Raw genomic sequence first — 16,188 nt, 5'->3', positions numbered from 1 at the left:
TACCCAATGTTTTCCTTTTTTACACATAAGACAAAGCGGCAGTGTAGCCTCACCTCCTTGATTAGCTGGAGGCCTGGAGGCTCGTGGACATTGTCTGGCTATATGTCCCATCTGTCCGAAATTAAAGCATGCACCAACAGGACCCTGACACCCACAAGATCTGGTCTGCTGAAGCATAACTTCTTTGATGGACTTCCCTTGCAGCGCTGCCGCCATAGCTAACTCCTGGGTATAGGATGGCCCTATATCTGAACATAAGCGAATGTAATCTGATAAGGTGGCCTTTTTCCGAAATGGCCTCAAGACAGCTTGGCAGGCACTGTTGGCGTTCTCATAGGCCAACTGTGTGACTAGGGCGGTACTAGCCTCTGATTCTCCAAATGTTCTCCCTGCTGTCTTCAATAGGCAAGCTGCAAATTCTTGAAATGGCTCATCAGGCCCTTGCCTGATTTTAGAGACCTTCTCTGTTCTACTAGTACTTTCTGGGAGAGCCTTCCATGCTCTTTTAGCTGCCGCATTTGTTTGAGCATATACTGCTAACTGAAAGACCAACTGTTGATCCATCTCAACATATTGGCCCTCTCCCGCCAACATGTCAAAAACAATGGGTATTTGCTGACCAGCATTAGTCCTAGATGTTTTCTGACAATTCTCATAAAATCCTGATTTCCATAGCAGATAATCTCCCCCTATAAGACATGCATGTGCTAAGGACTTCCAGTCTCCCGCAGGCAAAGCCTCTGTAGTCATAGATTCTAAGATGGTTAATGTAAATGGAGCAGTGGGGCCATATTTATTGCAGGCCTCTTTCAGCTCTTTCAACTGTTTGAAAGGAAATGGCACATGTTGTCTGAATACCTCTCCGTTGTCACCTGGCCATTCTAACACTGGATAGGCAAAAAATTCTTGTGTGTCCTCTCCCTGATCTTGAGCTTGTTGTAGTACTGCCTCAAGAGGAGTAACCTTTCTCTGTCTCTTCTGCATATTAACTGGGAGCACATGAGGCTTTTCTTCCTTAGACTCTAAGGGCTGTTTTTCTTTCTGTTCTAAACCCTTCTCTGTCTTTCGCTCCACTGTTTTCTCTTTAGTTTGTTCTGAGGATATAGGCTGAACAGGATCAAAACCTGCCCTTTCAAGGGGAGCTGTTTCAGCCTTACTCACAGGGGAGTCTCTTCTCTCCGGGTGCGGCTGTCCCATCTTTTGCTGCGTTTCTAAGGCTAAAGTAAGCCACTTCAGGGTGCCCTGAATTTCATTCCACTGCTCTTCAAAAGGTATTCTGGATGGGTCTGCAGCGACTGTCCATGTTGCTGTGAGCAGGGATGGATAAACTTTCTTGCTAGAGCCTATGGAGGCTATCTCTATCATTTGTAACTCCTTATCACAAAGTTGAACTAAAGCTTCCTCCACTAGAGGGCTCTGTTCCTACTTCATCTCCTCATCCAAGCCGCTGTCCGGTTCATGATAAGATGGCTCCCGCCCTTCCGGCTCTTCTAATGGTGGAGCAGATGGGGAGATGGCTGGAGAAGCAAGATTGCTTTCATTTTCCTTAGTGGCTTGACCCGTACCAAGGGCATGCTCTTTCACATTTTCTATCTTAAATCCTTCATGCCTAAGATCTAAAGAATCTCTAATCAAGGTCCACAGTCCAAAAGTATCTACTGGAACCTTCTTTGGTCCATGGGCAGAATAATAAGTTTGTAATCCCTCTCCTACCTTATTCTATAAATCTATGTCTACTGTCCCTTCTCCTGGAAACCACCGGCAGACTTCCTTAATAAAGTCTAAAAATCTTTCTAATTGGGGCTTCCCTACTATAATTCCCCTAATAGCCAATAATTTCTTCAACCTGCAGACATAAAGCTGTTTGCTTCCTGCCTGTCCCATATTGGACTCCCTGAAAAATCACTTACCACATCCACGTTGCTTGCGCGCCTCTTCTCTCACGCATCTTCTCTAGTTACCCTGGCCAGGGCTTTCTCTTCTCGACATGGTGGCCCTCACCTTCTCCCTCTCCTTCAGGTCCCTGTTTGGGCGCCACTTGACACAGTCTGGCCACACCAAGTCGAGCAGGTCCTGAAGTGCAGAAGGGGGGCAAAGAAAAAGAAAGACAGAAAGAGCTGGGAGGGCTGATGCATCGCCAGCAAAGCTTTATTCGAGTCCAGAGTATTTATACAGCAAAGAAGCACACTATTCCAGGAAATAGCATTATCCAATAGACAATCAAGCACAGTATTGACGTCAGCGGTAGCCGGGCAAAGGTAGGCACAGCAGGGCTCCTTCAGTTGCTCATGGAATGCGTAAACAGGATGTTCTTTGTTCTCCATTCCTGCCACATCTGCAAGTGGGGGAAGGGCATAGCCCGCTCCCCACACCATGCCAAGTAAAATGATAATGACAGTTTGGAATATTGCAAGAGTTGTCACACAGAGACACCAAGTAAGCAAATGAAGCTATAAGACTTGTTTGATGTAGGGTTGCCACAGTCTTCAATTTGTAAAAAAATTCAGTATCTGTGAAGCCCAATAAAGGAAAGCACAATAAAATGAGGTATGCCTGTATATATGTACTACTAGAAAAATGAAATAGAAAGCCAAGACTTACAAATTTTTTGAATGGCAATGTCTGGCATATATGGGTGAAAAATATAAATTTCTAAATATGTTTTTTAGTTATGTATATGTACATATGAATATATACATACATATGTAAACTTACTGGTTGGCTTAAAATTAGTACTATGCACTTTAAAAGATAAGTTATCATAGTCCCCCTTTAAATAATACTACAAAATATATAAGAACATTCTAGTATGCTGTTTCCCTTGTCCTGTTGTCATGCTGTTGTCATACATTTTGCTTTTACATGTTGTAACCACGAATTACTACTTTCTGCTTCAGTCAGCTCTTTTAAAGAAATAAACATAATGAGAATAAAGTTTTTATTTATATTTTTATACTATTTATCAGAAAGAATTTATGGGTTTAAGCATATCTGAATGTTTTACTTCATGAGTGAAGACAGTGCTTTTCTTAACCAGAAACTCTTCTAGTATTAGATGTTTTATTCTATGCATTTGAATAGTTTTGAACTCAACTACTTTTCAGATAGCTGTATCACCTATATTAATAATACCTAGATGGTATTTCCACATTGCACATTGTCTTAGCTTTTTAAAAATGTAGTGAAAGCTAGGAACCCTGTCTTAGCAAACTTCACATAGAATCTTATCCATGGAACTTTGGTTTAGAATTCCTGTTTTTGAAGTAGCTATTTCTACATATATACTAATTTATTTCATCATTATCTATTCTTCTAACTATTAAGCTATTTCTTCTAACTACTGATGCAGTTTTGATAAGACCTTTTAATATTTTGGTTTTGTGTATATGAAACATAAATGTTCAGTTTAAGTACTTGTTAAAAAATAAGAACCTATGTATACAGGTCAAGAATTGGAACTTCACCAGCACTCTTGAAGCTCCCTATGTGTCCCTCCTAAGTCACAGCCCCCTTGTTTCCTTCTGGGGGGAAACTGTTACCTTGAATTTTATGATAATTACTTTCTTTCCTTTATGGTTTTATAAGCTAACAATTCTATAACCAATGTATTCTATGTTTTTCTTTTGAAACTTCATGTAAATTACATCTGTAGTAATAGAAATAATATGAAGAAAGATGCAGTAAGCTAATTCATGCAAAGTAACACAATTTTATATTTTTCTTTTTGAAAACTTATGACTCAGGTTCAATTCATCACTTGGATCATATCACTTTGTGTTCACACAAATAGAGATTTGAAAATAATTTTGGTGTGTAAGACAGTTTACAAAGATCCTAGCCTCTTTGAGAACTACTCTTTAATTGGAGAGGATTTTTGTACATAAAGAAAAATGGCCATTTCATATGATATTGCCCTCTGCTGTCATCAAGGCAGATTGCATTAGGATGCTACATTTCATTTTCTGAGAAGGAAGCAATCCATCATTCTCTTTATGAACAATGTGATACCAAACTTAAAACATTCTTTGTGAAAGGATTAAATGCTTTTCTCATGTTACCTGGAAATACAGGTATTATGGAATATATAACTTAAATATGTAATTATATATGTAATATGTAAATATAAAATATTTAAGTCTAATATTTTAAAGTATTCTGAGCTATGTGTGAATGTGCATTACTACAGTTAAAAATCCTTTACATTAAAGTAATTACAGATTCAAACTTTATAGATGTCATCTAGAGAAAGTAAACCCTCTGATACAGTCTGGTGATTTCTTTAAGCATTTATTAGGCTTTTGCATCATCCTTCATATTCATTCCTGATCTGTGAGTAAAGTTAGGGTTTAGGATAAAATGCAGAAATCATAGGGAAAATAATCAGAGACTGATTAGTCATTTAATGCTGGTAGTTTGCTTGCTATGTTGTTCTCTAAATGAATAAAATGTCATGTGTCCTATAGCCTCATGCAATACTTAGTTTTATTGTTATGAGATGTCTGAGAGTACTGCCTCATAAGATATATCCAGTAATATACCAGACACATTAACTTATCCAATAAAGACATGTTCATTTATAGGCCCACTACTTGGCACATATAGACTCTAAAAGTGCATTCAGTTGAGTCATCCATTAAACATGGTTAGCACCCATATATGTGAGTCAGTCCCATTCAAGAAACTTGTATGTCTTGTTTTTTTTTTTTTCATTATTCTAGTGATAGAGTTGTATTATATTTTCCAAATTACTGGTTCACCACTAATGAGAAATTTTTTAAAAAGTAGAAATTGATCCTTCACAAAAGTTTGAAAAGCACTATCCTAGACTATTCAGCTCTTTTTAACCTACACACCAAAAGAGAAAAGTTCTTAAAAGTTAGAGGCTAATAGGATTGCATACTGAACTACATTATTAGCACAGTTACAAGGAAATGATAAATCAATGAAAGTTACTCTAGCTGAGTTTTGTCCCAACTTTATCTGTAACCTTGTCAGTTATCTAGTGTGAAAATGCTTTCCTTATATCCTACAAATGTCTGCTTGTCCCAAAAGAACACCAAAACCTTTCATAGCATTCTGCTGATAAGGTAGGTTCCTTAGGTTCCTTCCTTAGGTATATGTGTTGGCCCTTTTTAGCTTATTAACTTTCTTACCTTGGAGAATAGCCTGAAATTCACTCAAATTACATTTTTATCCCTGCTGCTCTTCCATTACAAATGGAAAATACTTCAGAAGAGGTATACTTAATACGAATATTCCAAAGAAATGAGTTCATATAGCATCCTAGCATTACCCCATCCCCTACCCTAAAAATCCTGTAAGCACCAGGTGGTAATATATGTAGTGAATTAATATATCAGAGACACTCAGGTCTATGTGGCATATATAAACCCTTCTATTCGATTGAGTCATAATTTTCATTTAATACATTCTTAGATAAAATGGCGTTTTAAACGTTTTTAAGATCAAAATACTAACTTATGAGTTAAAAATTGACATTCCTCAGTGCTTAGAATCTCTCCACTCAAATACTATGTTTCCCTTTTAGCAACAAAATTGATGTGAGGAAATAAGATAGAATTGGGATAAAATAATTTCCTCCTTTTTAAAAAAATCTGTCTTGACCTTTAAATATATTTTTACAATGAAATTTGGAAATATTTGAATATAGTTTTCTATTGCAGCCATAACAAATTATCACAAGTTAGTGGCTGAAAACAACATTAGTTTATTATCTTACAGATGCATAGGTCCAAAGCCCAGGTGGGCTCAGCTGGTTTCTCTACGCTTGATCACACAAGGCCAAAGTCAGTATGTCAGCTGGACTGCGCTGCAAAGACTTTGAGAGAGAATGCAGTTCCAGACTAATCTTGGTTACAACTGGCAGAATTCAGTTCCATGCACTGAATACAGTGTGAGATCCCTGTATTTCCGTGCTATCAGACAGGGACCCATCTCTGCTCCTAGAGGATGTTTGCTTTCCTTCTCATATTTTTCATGTGGCTCTCACCAGCAGTGGTGGCTTGAGTTCCTCTCATACTTTGAACCTTTCTCATTTTCCCTTCTATTGCTTCTCTGACTCCAGCTAGAGATAGTTCTTTGCTTTTAAAAAGGAGCTCATGTGGCTAAATTGAACCCGCTCTGATAATCCAGGATAATCTTCCTATGTTAATGTATGTAACCTTAACTATGTCTGCAAAGTCCCTTTTGCTGTGTAAGGTAACATGTACAGGTTCCAGGAAATAGAGCTAGGGCATCTTTCTGGGACCATTGTGACTGTAACATATGGGCTTGGAGTAAAGAATACAGTTAGTTGCTAACTTTCACATTTCTATTTGATCACCAATGAAAATTGGTAATTTTGTTACCCTAAGTTATCTTTCTAAACTTTATTTTAACTTCAGATACTTTATAGAAAACACTAAAATAGATCCTATATATACTGAATTTATAAAGTTCACTTATACAGATGTTACTTTAAGTGCAATTATAATAATCCTTCCTTAGATTAGTTTCAAGCTCAAGAATCCAGATGTGCTTTAGGAGGTACTGAGAACATACATTACGTGATTCAGCTTTCTGTCTTATTCTCTGTCAATCAAAAAAAAGGGTGAAGAGGGCAGAGAAAAAAAAATCAAAACTACCTTAGAAAATAGCAAACAGATAGCCTCACTTTTAGTATCAAGTTTTGACAATCAAAAGCATGTGAACATTTTAATTACATGTCTAATACTTAATTTTTTGCTTTTGAATTTGGTACAAGAGATAAACTATACTTACATTTTTGTTTGGAAATATTTAAACTTATAGAATAAGTGCAAAAGTTTCCCTATTCTATTTACTTAGATGCAATAATTTTTAACATTTTGCTGTTTTGTTTTTATTTTCTGCCACTCATATATATATGTGTATGTGTGTATATAGATGTGTGTTTAATTTTTTTTCTGAATAATTCGAGAGTAGGTTGCAAACATCTTGCTGTTTTACTAAATGCACACACATAAATATATATTCTTTTTTAAGAACAAGAATATTCTCTTATATAACCACAGTAGTTGTCACATGTAGGAAATTTATCATTGATGCAGTACATTTATCTAATGCACTATCCATATTCCAGTTTTGTCAATTTGACAATAATGACCAGGATAGCATTTTGTTTTCCTCCATTTCAGGATCAGATACTAGATTTAGTTGGCATGTCATTTCACTCTTTTAATCTAGAAGAACTCTTCAACCTGCCTTTCATGACATTGACATATTTAAAGAAAATAGGCCAGTTTTTGCTTTGGTTTTTTTTGTTTTTTTTTGATAGATCGTTCTTTATTAGGGGGTCTTCTGATTTCCTATTATTCAGTTCAGGTTATGTGTGTCTGGATAATATCCCTATAAAAATGATGTATTTTCAGGGTATCACATCTGGGTGCATACAGCATTTTTCTGCTCATCATTACTGGTGCTAATTTTGGTCATTTTATCAAAGCGTTTGGTTTCCCCACTATGGATTCTCTTTTTCCCCTTGCAACTAATAAGCAATCCATGAGAGATGCTTGAAGGCAAGTGTAATATTATTTTCACTGAGCTTTCTCTGCTAGATTTAGCATCCCAATTATTCTTGCCCATACCATCTTAACTAATGGTTGCAAATCTGAATTTCTCTAACCCTACCACTCGCTCCATGTATGTTATTCTGCTTGAAAGGAAAGCCCTCCCTGACTGCTTCCTTGTGTGTAGATTTCACAAATGGGAAGTCTTTCAAGCTGGCTCCTTTGTCTAATATGACCATTCATTCATTCATTCATTCACTTGAGCACTTCCTTACTTTGTAGTACAAGATATTCCAGGCTTATCTTCCATCTTCCTCTCTCTGGCCCTAAATTCAGGTATTTGTTATAGAACCATTAGTTCCTATAGGGGATATGATATTTAAAAACCAAGTTCGGGATGCCTGGTGTTCTCATTGTTACTGGCATCTTGGTTTCTAGACCCTTTTAGCAAACAAAACTAGGGCATTTATTCATGCATTCATTCATTCATTGGAGATCATTAACTTATAGTTGATACCTCTAAATTCAGTCTATTCCCACAAAGTTCATTCTTGTCTGTGTAAATATTGTTTCAGTTATTCTAGTTATACTCTATTACATCTTCTTTGCCTATTATTCCAAAGATTTTTGTTTTTTTTTAAACCAGTTCTCATTCTCTTGTTTGTTTTCCTGCTTTTCTTCAATGCCCCTTATTCAATTTTCACTTAAACCTATTCTTATTTTCTTCTACTTCTTTCTCAACTTCAATCAACACTCATTCATTTTGTCTTCCCACTCATTATACTTTTTTTTTTATTTTGGTATCATTAATCTACAATTACATGAGCAACATTATGGTTACTAGACACCCCCCATCATCAAGTCCCCACCACATACCCCATTACAGTCACTGTCCATCAGCATAGTAAGATTCTTTAGAATCTACTTGTCTTCTCTGTGTTGTACAGCCCTCCCTGTGCCACTGCCTTACATGATGTCTGCTAATTGTAATGCCCCCTTTTCCCCCTTATCCGTCTCTTACCACCCATCCTCCCCAGTCCCTTTCCCTTTGGTAACTGTTAGTCCATTTTTGGGTTCTGTGAGACTGCTGCTGTTTTGTTCCTTCTGTTTTTGCATTGTTCTTATACTCCACATATGAGTGAAATCATTTGATACTTGTCTTTTTCTGCCTGGCTTAATTCACTGAGCATAATACCCTCTAGCTCCATCCATGTTGTTGCAAATGTTAGGACTTCTTTTCTTATGGCTGAATAATATTCCATTGTGTATATTATGTACCACATCTTCTTTATCCATGCAGCTGCTGATGGACACTTAGGTTGCTTCCATTTCTTGGCTATTGTAAATAGTGCTGCGGTAAACATGGAGTGCGTATGTCTTTTTCAGATTGGGCTGCTGCATTCTTAGGGTAAATTCCTAGAAGTGGAATTCCTAGGTCAAATTGTATTTCTATGTTTAGTTTTTTGAGGAACCTCCATACTGCTTTCCACAATGGTCGAACTACTTTACATTCCTGCCAGCAGTGTAGGAGGGTTCCCCTTTCTCCACATCCTCACCAACATTTGTTGTTTGTCTTTTGGATGGTGGCCATTCTTACTGGTGTGAGGTGATATCTCATTGTGGTTTTAATTTGCATTTCTCTGATGACAAGCGATGTGGAGCATCTTTTCATGTGTCTGTTGGCCATCTGAATTTCTTCTTTGCAGAAGTGTCTGTTCAGATCCCCTGCCCATTTTTTAATTGGATTATTTGCTTTTTGTTTGTTGAGGTGCGTGAGCTCTTTATATATTTTGGATGTCAACCCTTTATTGGATATGTCATTTATGAATATATTCTCCCATACTGTAGGATGTCTTTTTGTTCTATTGATGGTGTCCTTTGCTGTACAGAAGCTTTTCAGCTTGATATAGTCCCACTTGTTCATTTTTGCTTTTGTTTCCCTTGCCTGGGGAGATATGTTCATGAAGAAGTTGCTTATGTTTATGTCCAAGAGATTTTTGCCTATGTTTTTTTCTAAGAGTTTTATGGTTTCATGACTTACATTCAGGTCTTTGATCCATTTTGAATTTACTTTTGTGTAGGGGTTAGACAGTGATCCAGTTTCATTCTCTTACATGTCCTCCAGTTTTGCCAACACCAGTTGTTGAAGAGGCTGTCATTTCCCCATTGTATATCCATGGCTTCTTTATTGTATATTAATTGACCATATATGTTAGCATTAATATCTGGACTCTCTATTCTGTTCCACTGGTCTGTGGCTCTTTTCTTGTGCCAGTACCAAATTGTCTTGATTACTGTAGCTTTGTAGTAGAGCTTGAAGTTGGGAAGTGAGAACCCCCCTGCTTTATTCTTCCTTCTCAGGATTGCTTTGGCTATTTGGGGTCTTCTATGGTTCCATATGAATTTTAGCTATTTGTTCCAGTTCATTGAAGAATGCTGTTGGTATTTTGATAGGAATTGCATTGAATCTGTAGATTGCTTTAGGCAGGATGGCCATTTTGACAATATTAATATTTCTTAGCTAAGAGCATGGGATGCGTTTCTATTTGTTAGTGTCCTCTTTAATTTCTCTTAAGAGTGTCTTGTAGTTTTCAGGGTATAGGTCTTTCACTTCCTTGGTTAGGTTTATTTCTAGGTATTTTATTCTTTCTGATGCAATTGTGAATGGAATTGTTCTTCTGTTTTCTCTTTCTGCTTGTTCATCGTTAGTGTATAGGAATGCCACAGATTTCTGTGTATTAATTTTGTATCCTGTAACATTGCTGAATTCAGATATTAGATCTAGTAGTTTTGTAGTGGATTTTTAGGGTTTTTTATGTACAATATCATGTCATCTGCAAACAGTGACAGTTTAACTTCTTCCTTATCAATCAGGATACCCTTTATTTCTTTGTTTTCTAATTGCTGTGGTGAGGACCTCCAGGACTATGTTGAACAGAAGTGGGGAGAGTGGGCATCCTTGTGTTGTTCCTGATCTTAAAGGAAAAGCTCTCAGCTTCTCGTTGTTAAGTATGATGTTGGCTGTGGGTTTGTCATATATATGGCCTTTATTATGTTGAGGGTACTTGCCCTCTATACACATTTTATTGAGAGTTTTTATCACAAATGAATGTTGAATTTTGTCAAATGCTTTTTCGGCATCTATGGAGATGATCATGTGTTTTTTTGTCCTTTTTGTTGATGTGGTGGATGATGTTGATGGATTTTCTAATATTGTACCATCCTTGCATCCCTGGAATAAATCCTACTTGATCATGGTGGATGATCTTTTTGTAATGTTTGAATTCAGTTTCCTAATATTTTGTTGAGTATTTTTGCATCTTTTTTCATCAGGGATATTGTTCTGTAATTTTCTTATTTTGTGGTCTTTGCCTGGTTTTGGTATTAGAGTGCTGCTGGCCTCATAGAATGAGTTTGGAAGTATTCCCTCTTCTTCTGCTCTTTGGAAAACTTTAAGGAAGATGGATATTAGGTCTTCACTAAATGTTTGATAAAATCCAGGTATTTTGTTCTAAGGTAGTATTTTTGATTACCAATTCAATCTCATTGGTAATAATTGGTCTGTTCAGATTTTCTGTTTCTTGGTAATCCTTGGAAGGTTGTATTTTTCTAGAAAGTTGTCCATTTCTTCTTGGTTATCCAGTTTGTTGGCATATAATTTTTCATAATATTCTCTAATAATTGTTTGTATTTCTGTGGTGCCTGTAGTGATTTTTCCTTTCTCATTTCTGATTCTGTTTATGTGTGTAGACTCTCATTTTTTCTTGATAAGTCTGGTTAGAGGGTTATCTATTTTGTAAATTTTCTCAAAGAACCGGCTCTTGATTTCACTGATTCTTTCTGTTGTTCTGTTCCTTATTTTATTTATTTATGCTCTAATCTTTATTATGTCCCTCCTTCTACTGACTTTGGGCCTCATTTGTTCTTCTTTTTCTAGGTTCATTAATTATAAGTTTAGACTGTTCATATGGGATTGTTCTTCTTTCCTGAGGTTGGCCTGTACTGCAATATACTTTCCTGTTAGCACCACCTTTGCTGCGTCCCACAGAGTTTGCGGTGTTCAATTTTTGTTGTCATTTGTCTCCATATATTGTTTGATCTCTCTTTTTATTTGGTCATTGATCCATTGGTTATTTAGGAGCATGTTGTGAAGCTTCCATGTGTTTGTGGGATTTTTCATTTTCTTTGTGTAATTCATTTCTAGTTTCATATGTTTGTGGTCTTAGAAGCTTTTTGGTATGATTTCAATCTTTTTGAATTTACTGAGGCTCTTTTTGTGGCCTAGTATATGATCTATTCTTGAAATGTTCTATGTGTGCTTGAGAAGAATGTGTATTCTGTTGCTTTTGGGTGTTGAGTTCTGTAATGTCTGTTAGGTCCATGTGGTCTAATGTGTTGTTCAGTGCCTCTGTCTCCTTATTCATTTTTGTCTGGTTGATCTGTCCTTTGGAGTGAGTGGAGTGTTGAAGTCTCCTAGATTGAATGCATTGCATTCTATTTCCCCTTTTAATTCTGTTAGTATTTCTTTCACATATGTAGGTGCTCCTGTGTTGGGTGCATAGATATTTATAATGGTTATATCTTCTTGTTGGATTGACCCCTTTATCATTATTTAATGTCCTTATTTGTCTCTTGTGACTTTATTTGTTTTGAAGTCTATTTTGTCTGATATGAATACTGCAACTCCTCCATTTTTCTCCCTGTTAGTTGCATGAAATATCTTTTTCTATCCCTTCACTTTAAGTCTATGTATGTCTTTAGGTTTGAAATGAGTCTCTTGTAGGGAGCATATAGATGGGTCTTGTTTTTTTTTTTATCCATTTAGTGATTTTGTATCTTTTGGTTGGTGCATTCTGACTATTTATATTTAGGATGATTATCGATAGGTATGTACTTATTGCCATTACAGCTTCAGATTCATGGTTACCAAAGGTTCAGGGTTAACTTCTTTACTATCTAAGAGTCTTAGTTAATTCGCTTACTATGCTATTACAAACACAATCTAAAGGATTTTTTTTCCACCTTTTTCTTCCTACTCCATTCTTTGTATATTAGGTATCAGATTCTGCACTCTTTGTCTATCCCTTGACTGACTTTGGCGGTAGTTGATTTAATTTTGCATTTGCTTAGTAATTAGTTGTTCTACTTTCTTCACTTTGGTTTTATTGCCTCCAGTGACAACTATTTAGCGTTAGGAACCCTTCCTTCTATAGCAGTCCCTCCAAAATACACTGTAGAGATGGTTTGTAGGAGGTAAATTTTCTCAACTTTTGCTTATCTGGAATTGTTTAATCCCTCCTTCAAATTTAAATGATAATCTTGCCGGATAGAGTATTCTTGGTTCGAGGCCCTTCTGCTTCATTGCATTAAATATATCATTCCATTCCCTTCTGGACTGTAAAGTTTCTGCTGAGAATTCTGATGTTAGACTGATGGGTTTTCCTTTGTATGTGATCTTATTTCTTTCTCTGGCTGCTTTTAATATTGATCTTTGTTATTTTAATTACTATATGTCTTGGTGTTGTCTTCCTTGGGTTCCTTATGTTGGGAGATCTGTGCACCTCCATGGCCTTGAGAGACTATCTCCTTCCCCAGCTTGGGGAAGTTTTCAGCAGTTACCTCCTCAAAGACACTTTCTTTTACTTTTTCTCTCTTTTTCTTCTTCTGGTACCCCTGTAATACAAATATTGTTCCATTTGGATTGGTCACACAGTTCTCTCAATATTCTTTCATTCTTAGAGATCCTTTTTTCTCTCTGTGCCTCAGCTTCTTTGTATTCCTCTTCTCTAATTTCTGTTTCATTTATTATCTCCTCCACTGTATCTAATCTGCTTTTAAAACCCTCCATTGTATTCCTTAATGACTGGATCTCTGACCAGAATTCATTCCTGAGTTCTTGAATGTTTTTCTGTACCTCCATGAGCATGTTTATTATTTTTATTTTGAAATCCCTTTCAGGATGATTGATTATATCGTTTTCATTTGACTCCTTTTTTCTGGGGTATGTAAGATTTTGGTTTGTACCAGATTCATTTGATGTTTCATATTTGTATGTGGTGCCTTCTAGTGCCTAGAAGCTCTATTCTCTGGAGCTGCTCAGCCCCTGGAGCATCATTGGGGGTTGCAGGGTTGCGGTGTTGGTGACCTGTTCCATGAGGTCTGTTCTTTTCTCCAGGTATACACAATCTGGTGCACCTTCTTCCCTGTTGCTCTTTCAGGATTAGTTGTATTAATTATATTTTCATATTATATGTGGTTTTAGGAGGAGGTCTCTGTCTCACCTCTCAATCTGCTGTCTGTCACCATAAACTTTCTTTCTCAAGTCTCGGCATAAAATATAGGGTACTTCATAGTCTCTCTGAGAGTAGATCAGAACAGTGAGCTTATGGGAAAATCTTTGAGCTCTTTGCTCCTATTTTCCATAATTTGTCTTGTGATGTGATTTCTGGTGGAAAATAGGAGGGGAAGGTACCAGGAAGTACATGTGCTAAGAAGTGTTGATGCTCAGGCATGAGTTGAACATACTGTTTGTGGACAGAGGCACTGTTGCTGGTAATAGAATTGCATATACCACATTTCCCCACATCACCAGTTTGCTTTGGTGTCTTTAGAGCTTAGTGTGCAATATAGAAGGACTAACAGTTGGTGACCCTAAAGTTTCTTTAAATCAGTGATTCCAATATTTATGACATACTAATTTTGGAACATGGTTTCTTTAAAATTTTTTAATATTATGCTGTTACTATATTGCACTATATGCCTTAAGTTTAGATCTATCTTTTAAAGAATCCATTTGACATTTTTCTGCTTCAGCCTTGTCTGCAGTAGAACATAGTATTATTTTTGCCTTTCTTTGGAAATAAAAATTGTATATATTTTATAGTCTTTGTTATCAGATATTAAAGAAGGATAGCATACCATCATCTCCTGGCCTTCAGAGAATGAGTACAGCTCTTCTACTTTCAGTACTCTAGGGACAGTGATTTTAGTCCAGGAAATAACTTTATACTATTATTCTAGCCGAAACACTACCATTATTTGTAGTTACCTACCTATCAATGAAACCAACTTAATAATAATAGAAGCTAGTACACATAGAGTGTAATATGTGTCAGGCACTGAGAGGCTACAAAATACTTATAATTTTTATACTCCAAATAAAAGTATAAATAATACAGTGTTCTATAGATACAACTGAGGCAAAAGTTTTTTTTAATATACATGAACATAATCCCTCTAAGACTATTCAAAAGAATTATGGCATATATATGTGCTAAGCACCTTTCATATGTTAACTCATTTAATTCTTAACAATAGTTCTATGGCAAAGTACTATTATTATATCTATTTTATAAACAAGTATACTGAGTCCCAGAGATGTTAAGTAATTTCATCTTCCTCATCCTTTTTATACCATGTGTCTTTTTTCTTTGCTGTATTTTACAAGGGGGTAGTATACAGCCAGCCAGTGTAGTGGCCAAGCCAGGAAGTGTGGCTCAAGTCTATATGCACTTCACATCAAAGCTGTCACAATTATTGATGTATTTCTTTTTTTCATCAGAGTTCACTAATACCTTTCTTTCAAAACAAACAATTTTTTTCTTTTACTAAAAACTTCGCATTTTAGTACATTTTGATAATTAAAAAAAAATTGTTCTTAGATACATTTGTTCAAAGACCTACAACTTACAGCAAACTCATCAGAGTTCTAGTACACTGAATAATTTCAGGTATCAACACCGATTTTGCTGCCCTGTCAAAGATGATACTCTTTCCATAGTTAATTTTCCAATATCACTGGTGTATCCATAGAGTAAAGAAAAGTGAAACCAGTTTAATTTCCCCATTTCACTTCTCTCCAAGTGTCACAGGAAATTTTAAACATTGCCAATGATTACACTAACAGAAGATACTTATAATTATCTTCTACTTGTCAAAATATGGGAGCTTAATATGGTTTTATAAATTGACTCTGCTCTAAGTATTGAGAATTTTGAGATGTAGGTCTTCCAGTGCTCTACGTGGCTAGATTATCTCTTGCAGTGAATTACAGTACAGATGGTACCAGTCAACTGTATCTAAATTCTAGAAGTAGTATATAATCCAGCAAAGTCATGAAGCTGTTTCTCTTTTTAGATATATCTTGTTGATTGGACATTTTACTCATTAATTTTGGTGAACATTTAAATTTTATATTTAAACTTTAATTTTTAGTTAGATTCTCTGAAAGGTTACCATCTGAAATGTTCCATATTTCATTGTTAGAGTAAACTACCTTTCTTTTGTCACTAATAAATGTCTTTTTCATATTTACTAACATATAATAGTGCATAAGGACAACCTAGGTATATGCTATCAAAAGAATGGACGTCAGATTTTGATCACAAGAGGTGTTCTTACAAAGATTACCTCAGGATCTGTTAAGAGTTGTAAAATATGAGTTAGAAAGGCATACCTCATGTAAAATATGGGAAGGGAAAAAAACCCACATTGTATGAAGATGGTGATGAAAATTCTTTAGAGGCAGAGAATTTAGGTATAAATGTGCTAACATAGATGAAACTTCTGTTGTCATAAGTTCACCTGCATTATCCCAACATCTAGGGCTTTAACAAGTTTCATGTTCTCCTGATTCTAAATG

The 16,188-nt window shown here is 36.0% G+C and overlaps 1 protein-coding gene and 1 long non-coding RNA gene across 10 annotated transcripts in view; one reads left to right on the top strand and one right to left on the bottom strand.

The window, feature by feature from the left end:
• The window catches only part of LOC140845457 (uncharacterized), a 28,450-nt gene extending 26,407 nt beyond the window's left edge, over nucleotides 1–2,043 (bottom strand). For both annotated transcript variants that reach the window (XR_012124220.1, XR_012124221.1), the window contains exon 1: nucleotides 1,911–2,043. This is a non-coding gene — a long non-coding RNA (uncharacterized lncRNA). The remainder of the gene's footprint in view (nucleotides 1–1,910) is intronic.
• The window catches only part of ECHDC1 (ethylmalonyl-CoA decarboxylase 1), a 73,196-nt gene that overhangs the window by 52,429 nt on the left and 4,579 nt on the right, over nucleotides 1–16,188 (top strand). The window lies entirely within an intron of this gene.

The sequence above is a fragment of the Manis javanica genome, chromosome 13, assembly GCF_040802235.1.
Source record: "Manis javanica isolate MJ-LG chromosome 13, MJ_LKY, whole genome shotgun sequence".
In the NCBI taxonomy this organism is placed as follows: domain Eukaryota; kingdom Metazoa; phylum Chordata; class Mammalia; order Pholidota; family Manidae; genus Manis; species Manis javanica.
This window is presented reverse-complemented; position numbering and strand designations above follow the sequence as displayed.